The sequence below is a fragment of the Oncorhynchus masou genome, chromosome 15 (genome assembly GCF_036934945.1).
Source record: "Oncorhynchus masou masou isolate Uvic2021 chromosome 15, UVic_Omas_1.1, whole genome shotgun sequence".
Classification (NCBI taxonomy): Eukaryota; Metazoa; Chordata; class Actinopteri; order Salmoniformes; family Salmonidae; genus Oncorhynchus; species Oncorhynchus masou.
In genome coordinates this window covers 69,015,831-69,035,915 of record NC_088226.1, presented here as the reverse complement: position 1 = coordinate 69,035,915, position 20,085 = coordinate 69,015,831, and the positions used below count along the sequence as shown (strand labels likewise).

Sequence of the window (20,085 nt, the reverse complement as noted above, 5' to 3'; positions counted from 1 at the left end):
GGGGGTACTGGAGAACCGGAGTTGGCTGTTGGGGGTACTGGAGAACCCTGTTGGGGGTTGGGTTTTGGGGGGACTGGAGGACTGGGGTTGGGCTGTTGGGGGTACTGTAGGATCAGGGTTGGGCTGTTGGGGGTACTGAAGGACTGGAGCTGGGCTGTTGGGGGTACTGGAGAACCGGAGTTGTCTGTTGGGGGTACTGGAGGACTGGAGTTGGGCTGTTGGGGGGACTGGAGGACCGGAGTTGTCTGTTGGGGGTACTGGAGGACTGGAGTTGGGCTGTTGGGGGTACTGGAGAACCGGAGTTGTCTGTTGGGGGTACTGGAGGACTGGAGTTGGGCTGTTGGGGGTACTGGAGAACCGGAGTTGGCTGTTGGGGGTACTGGAGGACTGGAGTTGTCTGTTGGGGGTACTGTAGGACCAGGGTTGGGCAGTTGGTGGGACTGGAGGACTGGAGTTGGGCTGTTGAGGGTACTGGAGGACTGGAGTTGGCTGTTGGGGGTACTGGAGGACCTGTGTTGAGCTGTTGGTGGGACTGGAGGATTGGGGTTGGGCTGTTGGGGGGACTGGACAACCGGAGTTGGCTGTTGGGGGGACTGGGGTTGGGCTGTTGGGGGTACTGGAGGACTGGAGTTGGGCTGTTGAGGGTACTGGAGGACTGGAGTTGGGAAACACTGCCTTAGTTAGCTAAACAAGTAGCATACTTTAGTCAGTAAATGTACAGGTGGTGTCTCAAACCTGGTAGCTTTCTGCAGTCCATCAAATGCAGTCGACAAATTCCCAACTTCATAGATCTGGTCTGGACTGTCGGAGGTCAACCTTTCAACGGAAACATGTGTAATGCTTAAAGCTAAAGTGAACTTTTCTTCTCACACATTTTAGGAAATGCATAATGCCATTAGACTACCTGGAAATGACCTCCTCTTCAACCATGCCACAAAGAAGTTGTCTTGTGATCACACTCATCTTGGCTATACGGAGAGAGCCACAAACAATCATGTATGAGAAGTGACAACAAAATCATCTGGATTTGTAAAGCATTCATCAATCCACATAAAGACACTGTTGGCATGAATAGAAAAATACCCATAACACAACACATTACAGAGAGTATTTTTTAAGCAATAAGGTCTGAGGAGGTGTGGTATATGGCCAATATACCACGGCTAAGGGCTGTTTAAGCATGACGCAATGCGGAGTGCCTGGATACAGCCCTATATTAGCCATATATCCCAAACCCCTGAGGTTCCTTATTGCTGTTATAAACTGGTTACCAACGTAATTAGAGCAGTAAAAATAAATGTTTAGTCATACCCGTGATATACGGTCTGATATACCACGGCTGTCAGCCAATCAGCATTCAGGGCTGGAACCACCCAGTTTTATAATAGAATATAGAAAGCTACCTCTGGCCTGTTCTGACTGATTCTTCATCTTCCTGCCTAGATCATCTCTCTGGGTCTGCAGGTTGTGAAGATCTTCACGTAACTCGGGTATCACCTGGAAAGAGAAACACAGGTGCTACCTAAAAAAAAAAGTCCATCTTCAAAATAAGAATGGATTCTAAGCCTCTGCTCACCAATATTAGATCCTTTTCTTAAGAACTATAATTTGTAAGAAGATGTATGCCTTCAGTGTATATCAGTCCATTAACCCTTCACCCTGCGGCCTCACCTTGACCTGCTTGGTGAGCTGTATGACCTTTGAACCCTCACCTTGACAATGCTTTTACGCTCAGCCCTCACTCTCAACATTGATGGTTGATTCATTAAACCAAAACATGGTTGTTAAAAAGCCTTGGTGTTACCTTTGACCCCGGGCCTAACTGTTGACAACCACATAAAAAAAAACAAATTCAAAACAGCATTCTTCCATCTCAGAATTACACACTTCATCTCTCAGCCAGATGCTGAAAAACTGGTCCATGCATTTATCTTATCTAGGCTAGACTACTGTAATGCCCTGCTGTCCAGCTGCTCAGTCTCTACTATCATCTAGGCTAGACTACTTTAATGCCCTCCTCTCCAGCTGCTCAGTCTCTACTATCATCTAGGCTAGACTACTTTAATGCCCTCCTCTCCAGCTGCTCAGTCTCTACTATCATCTAGGCTAGACTACTGTAATGCCCTCCTCTCCAGCTGCTCAGTCTCTACTATCAACTAGGCTAGACTACTGTAATGCCCTCCTCTCCAGCTGCTCAGTCTCTACTATCATCTAGGCTAGACTACTGTCATGCCCTCCTCTCCAGCTGCTCAGTCTCTACTATCATCTAGGCCTGACTACTGTCATGCCCTGCTGTTCAGCTGCACAGTCTCTACTATCATCTAGGCTAGACTACTGTAATGCCCTCCTCTCCAACTGCTCAGTCTCTACTATCATCAAGGCTAGACTACTTTAATGCCCTCCTCTCCAGCTGCTCAGTCTCTACTATCAATTAGGCAAGACTACTTTAATGCCCTCCTCTCCAGCTGCTCAGTCTCTACTATCATCTAGGCTAGACTACTGTCATGCCCTCCTCTCCAGCTGCTCAGTCTCTACTATCATCTAGGCCTGACTACTGTCATGCCCTGCTGTTCAGCTGCACAGTCTCTACTATCATCTAGGCTAGACTACTGTAATGCCCTCCTCTCCAACTGCTCAGTCTCTACTATCATCAAGGCTAGACTACTTTAATGCCCTCCTCTCCAGCTGCTCACTCTACTCATCTAGGCTAGACTACTGTAATGCCCTCCTCTTCAGCTGCTCAGTCTCTACTATCAACTAGGCTAGACTACTGTAATGCCCTCCTCTCCAACTGCTCAGTCTCTACTATCATCAAGGCTAGACTACTTTAATGCCCTCCTCTTCAGCTGCACAGTCTCTACTATCATCTAGGCTAGACTACTGTAATGCCCTCCTCTTCAGCTGCTCAGTCTCTACTATCAACTAGGCTAGACTACTGTAATGCCCTCCTCTTCAGCTGCTCAGTCTCTACTATCAACTAGGCTAGACTACTGTCATGCCCTCCTCTCCAGCTGCTCAGTCACTATCATCTAGCTACTGTCATGCCCTCTGTTCAGCTGCACAGTCTCTACTATCATCTAGGCTAGACTACTGTAATGCCCTCCTCTCCAACTGCTCAGTCTCTACTATCATCAAGGCTAGACTACTTTAATGCCCTCCTCTCCAGCTGCTCAGTCTCTACTATCATCTAGGCTAGACTACTGTAATGCCCTCCTCTTCAGCTGCTCAGTCTCTACTATCAACTAGGCTAGACTACTGTAATGCCCTCCTCTCCAACTGCTCAGTCTCTACTATCATCAAGGCTAGACTACTTTAATGCCCTCCTCTTCAGCTGCACAGTCTCTACTATCATCTAGGCTAGACTACTGTAATGCCCTCCTCTTCAGCTGCTCAGTCTCTACTATCAACTAGGCTAGACTACTGTAATGCCCTCCTCTCCAGCTGCTCAGTCTCTACTATCAACTAGGCCTGACTACTGTAATGCCCTCCTCTCCAACTGCTCAGTCTCTACTATCATCAAGGCTAGACTACTTTAATGCCCTCCTCTTCAGCTGCACAGTCTCTACTATCATCTAGGCTAGACTACTGTAATGCCCTCCTCTTCAGCTGCTCAGTCTCTACTATCAACTAGGCTAGACTACTGTAATGCCCTCCTCTCCAACTGCTCAGTCTCTACTATCAACTAGGCTAGACTACTGTAATGCCCTCCTCTCCAGCTGCTCAGTCTCTACTATCAACTAGGCTAGACTACTGTAATGCCCTCCTCTCCAGCTGCTCAGTCTCTACTATCAACTAGGCAAGACTACTGTAATGCCGTCCAGTCCAGAACACAAGATGGCACACAAGATGGTGCCGATAGAGATGGCAGCTTCGCTTCCTTCCTTTGTTTTTTTTAATGTATTATTTCTTACATTGTTAGCCCAGAAAACCTTAAGTGTTATTACATACAGCTAGTGGATATCAGAGAGATGTCAACTTACCAGCACAACCAGTACTACGACCAGTAATACGACTTTCCCAAAGCAGATCCTTTGTCTGCACCTCCCAGTGCATTTGAACCGATTCCAGAGGCCGACCCAAAACAACACCGTAGGGGGAGATGCTGCCGGAGCGGTTTTCTAGTGAGGTTTCGGAGGCGCGCACACCACCCACCACTTCCGAGTATATTACTCGCTAATGTTCAGTCCCAAGTTAACAAAGTCGACTAAATTAGGGCAAGAGTTGCTTTCCAAAGAGATATCCAGGATTGTAACATACTCTGTTTCACGGAAACATGGCTAGTCAACAGCATCAATGTAACAGATTTGCTTCTGTCCCTCTACTCGCTCCTACCTGGGCTCGAACCAGGGACCCTCTGCACATATCAACAACTGCCTCCCACAAAGCATCGCTACCCATCGCTCAACAAAAGCTGCAGCCCTTGCAGAGCAAGAGGAACAACTACTTCAAGGTCTCAGAGCGAGTGACGTCACCGATTGAAACACTATTACTGAACACTCCGCTAACTAGCTATCCATTTGACACCGGTTACACGGGCGTGTATGCTTCATGATTAACGACTCACGGTGTAATTGTTACAACATACAAGAACTCAAGTCCTTTTGTTCACCTGACCAAGAATTCCTCACAATCAAATGCTGACCGTATTATCTCCCAAGAGATCTCGCCTCGGTTATCGTCACAGCCGTGTATATCCCCCAGCAAGCGGATACCAAGACGGCCATCAAGAAACTTCACTGGATTTTATGCAAACTGGAAACCATATATCCTGAGGCTGCATTTTATTGTAGGTGGGGAATTTAACAAAGCTAATCTGAGAATAAGGCTACCTAAATTCGATCAGCATATCAATTGCAGTATACGAGAGAGTAACACACTCGACGACTGCTACTCTAACTTCCGTGATGCATTCAAGGTCCTCCCCTGGCCTCGTTTTGGCAAATCTGACCATGACTCCATCTTGTTGCTCCCCTCCTATAGGCAGAAACTAAAACAGGAAGGTCTATCTAATGCTGGTCTGACCAATCGGATTCCACGCTTCAAGATTGATTCGATCACATGGACTGGGATATGTTCCGGGTAGCCTCAGACAATAACATTGACCTATACAGTACGCTGACTCGGTGAGCAAGTGTATAGGAAGTGTATAGGAGATGTTGTACCCACTGTGACTACTAAAACCTTCCTTAACCAGAAACCGTGGATTGATGGCAGCATTCGCGCAAAACTGAAAGCACGTACCGCCGCATTTAATCATGGCAAGGCGACTGGAAACATGACTGGATACAAACAGTGTAGTTATTCCCTCCGTAAGTCAATCAAAGCGTCAGTATAGAGACAAAGTGGAGTTGCAATTCAACGGCTCAAACATGAGACGTATGTGGCAGGGTCTACAGACAATCAGGGATTACAAAAAGAAAAACAGCCCCGTCCCGGACATCGACGTCTTTCTCCCAGACAAATTAAATAACTTCTTTGCGCGCTTTGAGGACAATACAATGCCACCGACACGGCCCGCTACCAAAGACTATGGGCTCTCCTTCTCTGTGGCCGACGCGAGTAAAACATTTAAACGTGTTAACCCTTGCAAGGCTGCCAGCCCAGACGGCATCCCCAGCCTCGTCCTCAGAGCATGCGCAGACCAGCTGGCTGGTGTGTTTACGGACATATTCAATCAATCCCTATCCCAGTCTGCTGTTCACACATGCTTCAAGATGGCCACCACTGTTCCTGTTCCCAAGAAAGCTAAGGTAACTGAACTAAATGACTATGTCATCATGAAGTGCTTTGAGAGACTAGTCAAGGATCATATCACCTCCATCCTACCTGTTACACTAGACCCACTCCAATTTGCTTACCGCCCCAATAGGTCCACAGATGATTCAATCGCCATCACATTGCCCTATCCCATCTGGACAAGAGGAATACCTATGTAAGAATGCTGTTCATTGACTACGGCTCAGCATTCAACACCATAATAGCCTCCAAACTCATCATTAAGCTTGAGACCCTGGGTCTTGACCCCGGACTTGGTGCTGGACTTCCTGATGGGCCGCCCCCAGGTGCTGAAGGTAGGAAACAACATCTCCACTCCGCTAATCCTCAACACTGGGGCCCTACAAGGGTGCATTCTCAGCCCTCTCCTGTACTCCCTGTTCACCCACAACTGCGTGGCCATGCACGCCTCCAACTCAATCATCAAGTTTGCAGATGACACTACAGTGGTAGGCTTGATTACCAACAACGACGAGACAGCCTAAAGGGAGGAGGTGAGGGCCCTCGGAGTGTGGTGTCAAGCTAATAAACTCTCACTCAATGTCAGCAAAACAAAAGAGATGATCGTTGACTTCAGGAAACAGCAAAGGGAGCACCCCCCTATCCACATCGATGGGACAGCAGCGGAGAAAGTGGAACATTTTAAGTTCCTCGTGTACATATCCCAGACAAACTGAAATAGTCCACGCACACAGACAGTGTGGTGAAGAAGGCGCAACAGCGCCTCTTCAACCTCAGGATGCTGAAAAAAATTGGTTTGTCACCAAAAACCCTCACTAACTTTTACAGGTGCAAAATTGAAAGCATCCTGTCGGGCTGTATCACCGCCTGGTAGGGCACTGCCCACAACCGCATGGCTCTCCAGAGGGTGGTATGGTCTGCACAATGCATCACCGGGGGCAAATTACCTGCCCTCTAGGACACCTACAACACCGAATGTCACAGGAAGGCAAAAAAGATCATTAAGGACAACAACCACCCGAGCCACAACCTGTTCACCCCGCTTCCATCCAGAAGGCGAGGTTAGTACAGGTGCATCAAAGCTGGGAGAGAGAGATTGAAAAACAGCTTCTATTTCAAGGCCATCAGATTGTTAAACATCCACCACTAGCACAGAGAGGCGGCTGCCTACTTACACACTTGATATCATTGGCCACTTTAATAAATGAAACACTTGTCACTTTAATAACGGCACTTTAAGAATGTTTACATATCTCACATTTCTCATCTCATATGTATATACTGTATACGGCATCCTTCACTATCTATTCTTTACTATCTATTGCATCTTAGCCGCTCTGTCGCTGCTCATCTATATATTTTATACTTACAGTATATATTCTCATCCCATTCCTTTACTAGATTGTGTGTATTAGGTTTTGTTGTGGAATTTGTTAGATATTTGGTTTTGTTGTGGAATTGTTAGATATTACCTGTTAAATTGTCACACCCTGACCATAGAGAGCCTTTGTTTTTCTATGGTATAGTTGGTCAGGGTGTGACTGGGGGGTTTTCTAGTTATTATTGTCTATGTTTAGTTTTTCTATGTTGGTGGTTGGTATGATTCCCAATTAGAGGCAGCTGGCTATCGTGGTCTCTAATTGGGGATCATATTTAAGTAGCATTCTTTCCACCTGTGTTTGTGGGATATTGTTTTGAATTAGTGTATGTATGTTGTTGTTTTGTGCGTTTCTAGTAAATAATATGTGGAAACCATATCGCGCTACAGCTTGGTCCGGTAATTATTACGACGAACGTGACATAAATACTGCTGCACTGTCGAATCTAGAAGCATAAGCATTTCGATACACTCGCAATAACATCTGCTAACCATGTGTAATTTTTTTTTTTTTTACCTTTATTTAACTAGGCAAGTCAGTTAAGAACAAATTCTTATTTTCAATGACGGCCTAGGAACAGTGGGTTAACTGCCTGTTCAGCGGCAGAACGACAGATTTGTACCTTGTCAGCTCTGGGGTTTGAACTTGCAACCTTTCGGTTACTAGTCCAACACTCTAACCACTAGGCTACCCTGCCGCCCCATGTATGTGACCAATACAATGCTCAGTCTCTACTATTAGAAGCCTACATCTTGTACAGAACACTGCAGCTGGAATTTTAACCAACACAAGGCATGATCACATCACTCCAGCTTTATCTGCACTACACTGGCTGTCTGTAAAGTATCGGTCTGATTTTTACATCTTACTATGAACTTTTAAGGCACTGCATGGCCATGCCCTTCCTTGTCTGACAGACATGCTCGTTAGGGCGCTCCGCTCCCAAGGCGCCGGTCTGCTTACGGTTCCAGAACCAAGGCGGGCAGCATTCTCTATTAAAACACCTCAGTTATGGAACAGCCCTGTCAGTTAGAAGGGACAGACTCCATTAGAGGTTTTTAAATCACTTTTAGTCGGGATTTTAATAAGTGATTGTTTCGATTTCTATATTTTGTCATTGTTGTTTTAATGTCAGTGTGTTGCGATTCTAAATGCACTTTAAATCAAGTTTGATTTAATTTGAACCTTTACCCTTACCTTGACATGCTTGGTAAACTGTCTGACCTTTGAACCCTCACCTTGACATGCTTGGTAAACTTTATGACCTTTGAACCCTTACCTTGACATGCTTGGTAAACTGTATGACCTTTGAACCCTCACCTTGACATGCTTGGTAAACTATATGACCTTTGAACCCTTACCTTGACATGCTTGGTAAACTGTATGACCTTTGAACCCTCACCTTGACATGCTTGGTAAACTATATGACCTTTGAACCCTTACCGTGACGTGTTTGGTAAACTGTATGACCTATTGTGACGACCCTCCCACTCTGTCTGCCGTATTCTCTTTGTTCTTGTTTCCTTATTAGGATGCCGGTGGGCGGAGTTGGGAGGGTCGTCAGCTACATGGGGAACACCTGGGCCGCTGTGTCATAGAATAAACACACCACTTCCCCATTCATGGAGGAGACTCTCTCCATGCAGACACCTTTATAGATTATGTTGTGTATCTTGGTGGCCTTTTGGTTGTTTGCTTTGGCACCTTTCAACACCCTGCATTATCACATTCATGCATGCCAAAACACTCACTTACACTACTGATTACTGATTACACACACCATTGTATATTGTACTTAGTTTACTTTATTTAATAAATATATGTTTTGTCACTCCTTATCTCCATGTTGTCTCCCTTTTGTTACGGGCTTTGAGCCGGTTCGTGACACCTATGAACCCTCACCTTGACGTGCCTGGTGAGCTGTATGACCTATGAACCCTCACCTTGACGTGCCTGGTGAGCTGTATGACCTATGAACCCTCACCTTGACGTGCCTGGTGAGCTGTATGACCTATGAACCCTCACCTTGACGTGCCTGGTGAGCTGTATGACCTATGAACCCTCACCTTGACGTGCCTGGTGAGCTGTATGACCTATGAACCCACACCTTGACGTGCCTGGTGAGCTGTATGACCTATGAACCCTCACCTTGACGTGCCTGGTGAGCTGTATGACCTATGAACCCTCACCTTGACGTGCCTGGTGAGCTGTATGACCTATGAACCCTCATCGTGACGTGCCTGGTGAGCTGTATGACCTATGAACCCTCACCTTGACGTGCCTGGTGAGCTGTATGACCTATGAACCCTCACCTTGACGTGCCTGGTGAGCTGTATGACCTATGAACCCTCAACTTGACGTGCCTGGTGAGCTGTATGACCTATGAACCCTCACCTTGACGTGCCTGGTGAGCTGTATGACCTATGACCCTCATCGTGAACCTGGTGAGCTGTATGACCTATGAACCCTCACCTTGACGTGCCTGGTGAGCTGTATGACCTATGAACCCTCACCTTGACGTGCCTGGTGAGCTGTATGACCTATGAACCCTCACCTTGACGTGCCTGGTGAGCTGTATGACCTATGAACCCTCATCCTTGACGTGCCTGGTGAGCTGTATGACCTATGAACCCTCACCTTGACTTGCCTGGTGAGCTGTATGACCTATGAACCCTCACCTTGACATGCCTGGTGAGCTGTATGACCTATGAACCCTCACCTTGACGTGCCTGGTGAGCTGTATGACCTATGAACCCTCACCTTGACGTGCCTGGTGAGCTGTATGACCTATGAACCCTCACCTTGACGTGCCTGGTGAGCTGTATGACCTATGAACCCTCACCTTGACGTGCCTGGTGAGCTGTATGACCTATGAACCCTCACCTTGACGTGCCTGGTGAGCTGTATGACCTATGAACCCTCACCTTGACGTGCCTGGTGAGCTGTATGACCTATGAACCCTCACCTTGACGTGCCTGGTGAGCTGTATGACCTGGTCCTGTAGATCAGTGTTGACCTGCGCCGCCTCCTCCGTCTGTCTCTGTAGGCCAACTCTCTCCTCCTTCAGCCTCCTGTTCTCCTTCCTCAGAACCTCCACCTCCTTCTCACGGTCCTCCTTCTGCAGGTCAAGGTTGTTCTCTGCAATCCTGAGAAACAAAACTAGATCAATCTTGTGCCCATTTCACACTATTGTGCTGACCTGAACCACACTGGACTGGACCTGAACCACACTGGACTGGACCTGAACCACACTGGACTGGACCTGAACCACACTGGACTGGTGCTGACCTGAACCACACTGTACTGGACCTGAACCACACTGGACTGGACCTGAACCACACTGGACTGGTGCTGACCTGAACCACACTGTACTGGACCTGAACCACACTGGACTGGACCTGAACCACACTGGACTGGACCTGAACCACACTGGACTGGTGCTGACCTGAACCATACTGTACTGGACCTGAACCACACTGGACTGGTGCTGACCTGAACCATACTGTACTGGACCTGAACCACACTGGACTGGACATGAACCACACTGGACTGGACCTGAACCATACTGTACTGGACCTGAACCACACTGGACTGAACCTGAACCATACTGGACTGGACCTGAACCACACTGGACTGGACCTGAACCATACTGGACTGGTGCTGACCTGAACCATACTGGACTGTACTGGACCTGAACCACACTGGACTGGACTTGAACCACACTGGACTGGACCTGAACCATACTGGACTGGACCTGAACCATACTGTACTGGACCTGAACCACACTGGACTGGACCTGAACCACATTGGACTGTACTGGACCTGAACCATACTGGACTTGTGCTGACCTGAACCATACTGAACCTGAACCACACTGGACTGGTGCTGACCTGAACCATACCGTACTGGACCTGAACCACACTGGACTGGTGCTGACCTGAACCATACCTTCACATTGTTCTGACCAGAACTGGTCCTGCTACTATGGTGGATGTGTAACCAGGTCAGCCCAGTACAGCTTGGCTTGGTTTAGCTCGGCTCGGCTCAGAAGTCTGAAAAAAGGTATAGGTACATGAAGCAACTCTTACTTCCTCAATCTTTCTTCTCGTTCCAAATCTTCTTTCAGAGTTGTCTTGATTTGATAAAATCTGTCTGGAAGTGAAAGAAGTGAATCACAGCGTAAATAATTGACCATATACTGTATGTCAGTGCAATCCTGATCTAAACCACAGACCAGACTTTTATGAGGTTTAAAAATAGGATAGAACAAACTGAGCCATCATGTCCTCTCTAAACAATCTGAGCCATCATTTCCTCTCTAAACAATCTGAGCCATCATGTCCTCTCTCAACAATCTGAGCCATCATTTCCTCTCTAAACAATCTGAGCCATCATGTCCTCTCTAAACAATCTGAGCCAACATGTCCTCTCTAAACAATCTGAGCCAGCATGTCCTTTCTAAACAATCTGAGCCATCATGTCCTCTCTAAACAATCTGAGCCCGTATGTCCTCTAAACAATCTGAGCCATCATGTCCTCTCTCAACAATCTGAGCCATCATTTCCTCTCTAAACAATCTGAGCCAACATGTCCTCTCTAAAGAATATGAGCCATCATGTCCTCTCTAAACAATCTGAGCCAGCATGTCCTTTCTAAACAATCTGAGCCATCATGTCCTCTCTAAACAATCTGAGCCCGTATGTCCTCTAAACAATCTGAGCCATCATGTCCTCTCTCAACAATCTGAGCCATCATTTCCTCTCTAAACAATCTGAGCCAACATGTCCTCTCTAAAGAATATGAGCCATCATGTCCTCTCTAAACAATCTGAGCCAGCATGTCCTTTCTAAACAATCTGAGCCATCATGTCCTCTCTAAACAATCTGAGCCCGTATGTCCTCTAAACAATCTGAGCCATCATGTCCTCTCTCAACAAGCTGAGCCATCATGTCCTCTCTCAACAAGCTGAGCCATCATGTCCTCCCTAAACAATCTGAGCCATCATGTCCTCTCTAAACAATCTGAGCCATCATGTCCTCTCTAAACAATCTGAGCCATCATGTCCTCCCTAAACAATCTGAGCCATCATGTCCTCCCTAAACAATCTGAGCCATCATGTCCTCTCTAAACAATCTGAGCCATCATTTCCTCTCTAAACCATCTGAGCCATCATGTCCTCCCTCTTACCTTTCATCTCTGTTATTGAATCTGCACACTTCTTTTCCAAGTTCTGCTTTTCAACGATTAATTTGTCTTTTTCCTCTTGAAGCTGAGCTATCGTCTGCATCCTCCTTGATCTTCTTCTCTCGCTCCTCTAGCGAAGCCTTCTCAGTGGCTGATTTCCCCAGCTGGGCCTCCAGACAGCGCAGCTTGTCTAGACCTTGGGCGTGAGCACCGGCCAGACCTGTCAGCCTCTCCAACAGCCCACAGTTCTCTTTGGCCTGGGGAGACATACAGCAGGGCATCAATCAACCATAGGTCATAGGTCAGTACTGGGTCATGAGGGTCATACATACAGCAGGGCATCAATCAACCATAGGTCATAGGTCAGTACTGGGTCATGAGGGTCATACATACAGGGGCATCAATCAACATAGGTCAGTACTGGGTCATGAGGGTCAATCAATCAACCATAGGTCATAGGTCAGTACTGGGTCATGAGGGTCATACATACAGCAGGGCATCAATCAACCATAGGTCAGTACTGGGTCATGAGGGTCATACATACAGCAGGGCATCAATCAACCATAGGTCATAGGTCAGTACTGGGTCATGAGGGTCATACATACAGCAGGGCATCAATCAACCATAGGTCAGTACTGGGTCATGAGGGTCATACATACAGCAGGGCATCAATCAACCATAGGTCATAGGTCAGTACTGGGTCATGAGGGTCATACATACAGCAGGGCATCAATCAACCATAGGTCAGTACTGGGTCATGAGGGTCATACATACAGCAGGGCATCAATCAACCATAGGTCAGTACTGGGTCATGAGGGTCATACATACAGCAGGGCATCAATCAACCATAGGTCAGTACTGGGTCATGAGGGTCATACATACAGCAGGGCATCAATCAACCATAGGTCAGTACTGGGTCATGATACATACAGGGGCATCAATCAACCATAGGTCAGTACTGGGTCATGAGGGTCATACATACAGCAGGGCATCAATCAACCATAGGTCAGTACTGGGTCATGAGGGTCATACATACAGCAGGGCATAAATCAACCATAGGTCAGTACTGGGTCATGTTCATAAGAGCACGCAAGAGAAAATGTTTTTAAAAAAACGAAAATGAGTGTTTCTGATTGGACTAGTACAGATAAGTACCTCTGTGTTTGTTTCACACCGTTTCAAAGTATTTTCTTCTTTTGTACCTACAGAACACAACCCTGGTCTGCGGGGGACGTTCAGTCAGTACCAGTGTCGGGGACATTTTTACCTGATCTTCCAGTTTCTTCCCGAGCTTCTGGCACCTGTAGGAGAGCTGTACGTTGTGTACCAGGCGGCGCAGGCTCTGGAAGCTTCTCCTGGCGAGCCACGCCCGGGCATACTTCTGTAAGATCAGTGCTTTCTGCACCTCCACCATCTGAGGTGTTACACGCGCAAATACACAGATGGCACACTCAACAAATGTTTGTAGATATAAAAATCAATCGAGATGAAGGCACGATACCTTTTTGTAGCGTTTCCTGGCGATCCAGCCTCTAGTGAAGGCTTGGATGATGATAGAGGAGGAACGGACCATTCTATAGATCTGTCTGGTCAGATAGCTTCTCCAGTACCTTTGAATGACCACAGAAGCCCAGCCCTGCTTCAACGCTGCAGCCGTCACCGTTTCACTGGAGAGACGGAGAGACGATCGAGATCATTTCTATACTGATCCCAAAATTCCCAAGTGCTATAGGCATGATATGAAGCCGGCCTGTTTCTGTAGAGGAGGAAGATGAAGACGAGGAAGAGGAGGGAAAGACAAAGTAAAAAAAGAACCACAACCACAACAATAACAACAACTGCAGTCTATGCATAACAGCATGTGATGACTAAGGTGATGTAGTAGTACCTGCTGTAGTAGTACCTGTCTGTTGTAGTACCTGTTGTAGTAGTACCTGCTGTAGTAGTACCTGCTGTAGTAGTACCTGTCTGTTGTAGTACCTGTTGTAGTAGTACCTGCTGTAGTAGTACCTGTTGTAGTAGTACCTGCTGTAGTAGTACCTGCTGTAGTAGTACCTGCTGTAGTAGTACCTGCTGTAGTAGTACCTGCTGTAATAATACCTGCTGTAGTAGTACCTGTTGTAGTAGTACCTGTCTGCTGTAGTAGTACCTGTCTGCAGTAGTAGTACCTGCTGTAGTAGTAGTACCTGTCTGCTGTAGTAGTACCTGTCTGCTGTAGTAGTACCTGCTGTAGTAGTACCTGTCTGCTGTAGTAGTACCTGCCTGCTGTAGTAGTAGTACCTGTCTGCTGTAGTAGTACCTGTCTGCTGTAGTAGTACCTGCTGTAGTAGAACCTGCTGTAGTAGTACCTGTCTGCTGTGGTAGTACCTGCTGTAGTAGTACCTGTCTGCTGTAGTAATACCTGTTGTAGTAGTACCTGCTGTAGTAGTACCCGTCTGCTGTGGTAGTACCTGCTGTAGTAGTACTTGTTGTAGTAGTACCTACATTTACATTTACATTTAAGTCATTTAGCAGACGCTCTTATCCAGAGCGACTTGTCTGCTGTAGTAGTACCTGTCTGCTGTAGCAGTACCTGCTGTAGTAGTACCTGTCTGCTGTAGTAATACCTGCTGTAGTTGTACCTGTCTGCTGTAGTAGTACCTGCTGTAGTAGTACCTGTCTGCTGTAGTAGTACCTGCTGTAGTAGTACCATACCTGCCTGTTGTAGTAGTACCTGCTGTAGTAGTACCTGTCTGCTGTAGTAGTACCTGCTGTAGTAGTACCATACCTGCCTGTTGTAGTAGTACCTAGAAGTCCGTCACTGGCCGCGGGCAGCATTTGGTTCTTTAACGCACACACATATTCATCACTCCTCCCTGCGCCATTATAAGATAAGTTAACAATGTGGGTCGACACACAAATTAACTTCTGTCTTGGTGCATGCATTTCACACTTGTCAATGTTCATATTTGAGAGATACAATAATTATTATACTTATCAATGTTGTGGATGAGCGCATTGTTTGTTTGTTCTGTTCCTCTCTCCATCTCTGTAGCTTCCGGGTATGCTGGAAAAGGACCCGAGCTAAGGGAATTGGGTTGGCTTTATAGTGCCTGTCCCAAATGGCTCAAATGCATATGGGCATATTGAAAGATATTGTCAGTAGTGATGTAATGTATTAAATGTTATGTTGGGATATTGTTTAAAACTGTGTTGCAATGTATATCCTTTAGTATGTTTAGTTCATGGAAAATGTAGGTTTCTATTGTTAATTGATTAATTAATTAGGGTTAATTGTTCTGAGGGGAGGGGCTAGCCCTACAAAAGGAGCCTCTCTTTCGGTCATGGAGTGGCAGTTTGGATTGAGCTGTGGATGGGGCAGCATTGTTTTTAAGCTGTCCCATAAGGTAGATGTTGATGGCAGTACTGTTGTTTTTGTTCCGGAATCACTTGTAAATAAACACCTTTGCACAGAAGAACTTTTGCGGTTCCGCCATCTTTTTATTTTGATAGAGGTTAGGTTATCCAGTTTAGCCTTCTGGCCTACTCTACGTGACATATGGTGGCAGTGGTGGGATGGCGTACCGCAAATCAGTGAATTCCAACAAGAGAGGTAAAGGAATGCGTACAGGATTGCGTTCTCAGCAACAGCATCAACTGTCAGAAAAGGTACCTGAAGTTGAACCGGGGTGGAATACCATGGAATCGTCTGGTGAAGAAGAGGTCAAGTATGAGAAACTAGGAGCCCGACCGCGGGGCCAAAGACAACCAGAACTGGGTGAGCTGCTGACTGAAGGAGCAGTTGGGGGACCAGAACCACACCCAACCATGGTAACCCTTTTTCAGCAACTTTTCACCTGCCTTGAGAGGAGGGACGAAGGCCTCAAGCAGGAGTTACGTGGCCTACGCCAATCTATCCTCACAGCTCCCCACCAGGCGGAACTCGTCAGTGAGAGCCCAAGATTGGGTCTTCCAACACCAGGACGACAAAGGCTCGATGCAGCAGGGACTTCAACTCCACAGCAGGCACCCCAAGCAGTAATGAGGCCAGCACCAGGAGACCAGTCCAGCAGTGTTAACGTCCATCTTCCAGCATTCCTGAGGAAGGAGCCAAAGATGCCCTCATACCAGCAGGGGAGGACATTGAAAACTACCTGCTGAGGTTTGAGCGCATGGCTAAGACGTGGCAGTGGCCTGAGGTAGAGTGGGCCTGCAGGCTTGTCCCATTGCTCACGGGCAAGGCCTTAGAGGCTTACACAGCAATGGATGAGGGGCTGTTCAATGTCTACAAGGGCTTGAAGGAAGCGCTGCTGGTGAAGTTTGACATCTCACCGGAAACCTACCGTCAACGCTTCAGAGCTGCATCAACGCCATCGGGTGAGTCGCCGACAGAGACGTACCACCGCCTCAAGGGTCTCTACCGACGATGGGTTCGACCGGGGGAGAAGACACAGGACGAAATCGGGGAGGTCATCATCCTCGAGCAACTTCTACAGGTTCTACCACGCGACATTCGAACCTGGGTCCGAGAGCACGAGCCCAAGGACGGGCTTATGGCGGCCAAGCTTGCACTGCAGTATCTTAATGCACGTAAAGGGGGCCCACCACAACCTGCAGCACCCGCTCCAAGGAGTCTCAGAGACACAAGGGACATCAGAAACGCCAGAGATGGTGGAGGTAACTCTGGGGGTTATGTGTCTGGGAGGGAGGTAAGGGATCATGCAGTTTGCTCTGATGGGAGGGGTCTGACCTGTTTTTACTGCCGGCAGCAGGGGCACAAAGCTTCAATGTGTCCGCTACGTAAATCCAAGCTCTCAGGTTACTGTTATGTACCCAGAGAGGGGGATGGTGTTCAGAATAGACAGACTCGGGAAGGGTCATGCTTGGTACCTGTAAAAGTGAATGGTAAAAGTCTTACTGCAATGATTGACACCGGCAGTTCCCTGTCATTGATCAGAAAAGGTAATGTACCTGTTAATGACATTGATTATGGTCATCAGACACTGATCCAATGTGTCCATGGTGACCAGTCACAGCAGCCCACAGCTGAGCTCACAGTTGAAATTCAGGGTCAGAAATACCTCCTCAAAGTTGGGGTAATGGAGAAGCTACCTTTTGAGATGATTTTGGGGAGGGATGTGCCTGTACTCTCTGATCTGTTGGGAAGTGTGGGGGTCAGCTATATGGGCAGTCAGTTTGCCAGTCTGATGTTCAGATGGCATGTTCAGTTGTCACTCGTGCCCAGGCCAAAGCTGGTTTACAACCTCTGCCTGACTTGTGTGATAGTCTGTGCGAGGGGGAACCAAAGGGCCCAGAAAGTCACGCCGCCAGCGGCGTCTTGAGAAGTATGTGGGAACCCCTGTACCTGTTGCTGATGTGTCTGGGTTAGAGGTGCAATGGGATGTTCCACAAAATTTTGCTACACTGCAGAAGTCTGACGCAACCTTGAAATGTTTGTTTGACAAGGCCTTAGCGGGGGACAGTCAATCTTCATGTGGGGGGATTTACACAGTAGACAACCACATACTCTACCTTGGGTCAGAGGCAGATAGCAGGAAGTTGGTGGTGCCATCTACCTGTAGACCACTTGTTCTCAACCTTGCACATACAGTTCCATGGGCAGGCCATCTAGGGCAACATAAGACCTATCTTAGGCTAGGCTCCCGTTTCTTTTGGCCCTCCATGTATACTGATGTACAAAAATACTGCAAATCATGCCCCACGTGCCAGAAAACCAGTGCTGTCCGTAGGTCTGAACGGGCTCCTCTATGTTCACTGCCAGTTATCTCTACCCCATTCAAGAGAATTGCAATGGACATTGTTGGACCCTTGGAGAAGAGTAGTGCAGGTTACAAGTATATATTGGTGATCTGTGACTATGCCACCCGGTTCCCAGAAGCCTTCCCACTCCGTTCCATAACCACTCCAAAAATAATCAGTGCTCTTGTTCAGCTCTTCTCTCGTGTAGGAATCCCAGATGAAATCCTGACGGACCAAGGGACAAACTTCACCTCGCGACTGATGGTTCAACTCCACCGACAGCTGGGCATTAAAGGCTTGAGGACTACTCCCTACCATCCCCAAACGGATGGGCTCGTAGAGATTCAATCAAACGCTCAAGAACATGCTGAGGAAGTTTGTGGCTGACACTGGTAAAGACTGGGATAAGTGGTTACCCTTTCTGCTTTTTGCTTACAGGGAGGTGCCTCAGGCATCGACAGGTTTCTCGCCATTCGAACTCCTCTATGGATGGCCAGTGCAAGGACCACTGGACCTGCTGAAGAAGTGCTGGGAAGGTTCCCCAGTAGCTACCTCAGGACAGGGGATTGTCCAGTATGTCCTCCAGATGCGAGACAGGTTGGAACGGTACCGAGAGGAAGCTAGAGCAAACCTTCAGCAAGCCCAGAAGGCCCAGAAGAGAGGCTATGACCAGCACGCTCGCCACAGAGAGTTTGAGCCAGGACAGAAAGTCCTGCTCCTCCTTCCCTCGTCTACCAGCAAGCTCCTTGCGCAATGGCAAGGACCGTACCTAATCGGGAGGAAGATGGGCCCAGTGACCTACGAGGTGCTGCACCCGGACAAGGGTAAGAAGAAGCAAACCTACCATGTGAACCTTCTCAAGGCCTGGGAGGAGAAAGAGGAACTCTACAAAGGAAAGTCCTTTCTGGTCCGCAGAGTAGAAGAGGATGAGTCGGATGGTGTCACAGAGGCATGGAAAGAACGAGCAGAAGTCATACTGGCTCACCTGGAAGACGACAAGCAAGATGAGCTGAAGCAGCTGTTTGGCAAGTATCCGGCCCTCTTCAGTCAGAGACCAGGAAGAACCAAAGTCCTAGAACACGTCATTCGTTTGAAACCTGGCCAGAACCCTGTCCGCCAGCATCCTTACCGTGTGCCTGAGAGGCTGGTGGTAGCCCTCAAGGAAGAGGTCCACACCATGATGGAGATGGATGTTGTCGAGCCATCTTCAAGTGAATGGAGCAGCCCTATTGTCATTGTCCCAAAGAAGGATGGCTCTTTGCGCGTCTGCATGGACTTCCGTAAGGTGAATGCCATCTCTCAGTTTGATGCGTATCCCATGCCCCGCATTGACGACTTACTGGAGAGAATAGGTAGAGCTCATTACATCACCACATTGGATCTCTGCAAAGGGTACTGGCAGGTGCCCCTGGATGAACAATCCAAGGCCTACACTGCATTCCGGACGCCAATGGGCCTGTTCCAGTTCAAGGTCATGCCGTTTGGCCTTCATGGGGCCCCTGCGACTTTCCAGAGGCTGATGGACAAGGTCCTCCAGGACTGTGACGATTACTGTGCTGCTTACTTGGACGACGTGGTGATCTACAGCCACTCCTGGGAGGAGCACATACAGCATCTTAGCAGAGTACTGGGGAAGATCCATGAAGCAGGCCTCACGCTTAACCTCCTGAAGTGTGAGTGGGCGAAACAGGAGACAAAGTACCTGGGTTACCAGCTGGGTAAGGGTGAAGTTCGGCCTCAGGTGGAGAAAGTAGAGTCCATCAGGAATAGCCCTCGACCCAGAACCAAGACACAGGTGAAGTCCTTCCTAGGTCTGGCAGGGTGGTACCGGAGATTCATTCCACAGTTTTCGACCATCGCTGTCCCTCTGACCAACCTCACTTCGAAGGGGGCCAGCAACCCTGTGAAGTGGACTGAGGAGTGTGAGGAAGCCTTCATGACACTGAAAAAACGACTGTGCTCATTCCCTGTTCTCCAGACCCCTGATTTTCAGAAGAGATTTCTCGTGCAGGTGGACGCTTCGGCTGTAGGAATTGGAGCTGTTCTG

General features: G+C 47.8%; 1 pseudogene; it reads right to left on the bottom strand.

The window, feature by feature from the left end:
- The window catches only part of LOC135556916 (unconventional myosin-Vc-like), a 32,170-nt pseudogene that overhangs the window by 309 nt on the left and 11,776 nt on the right, over positions 1-20,085 (bottom strand).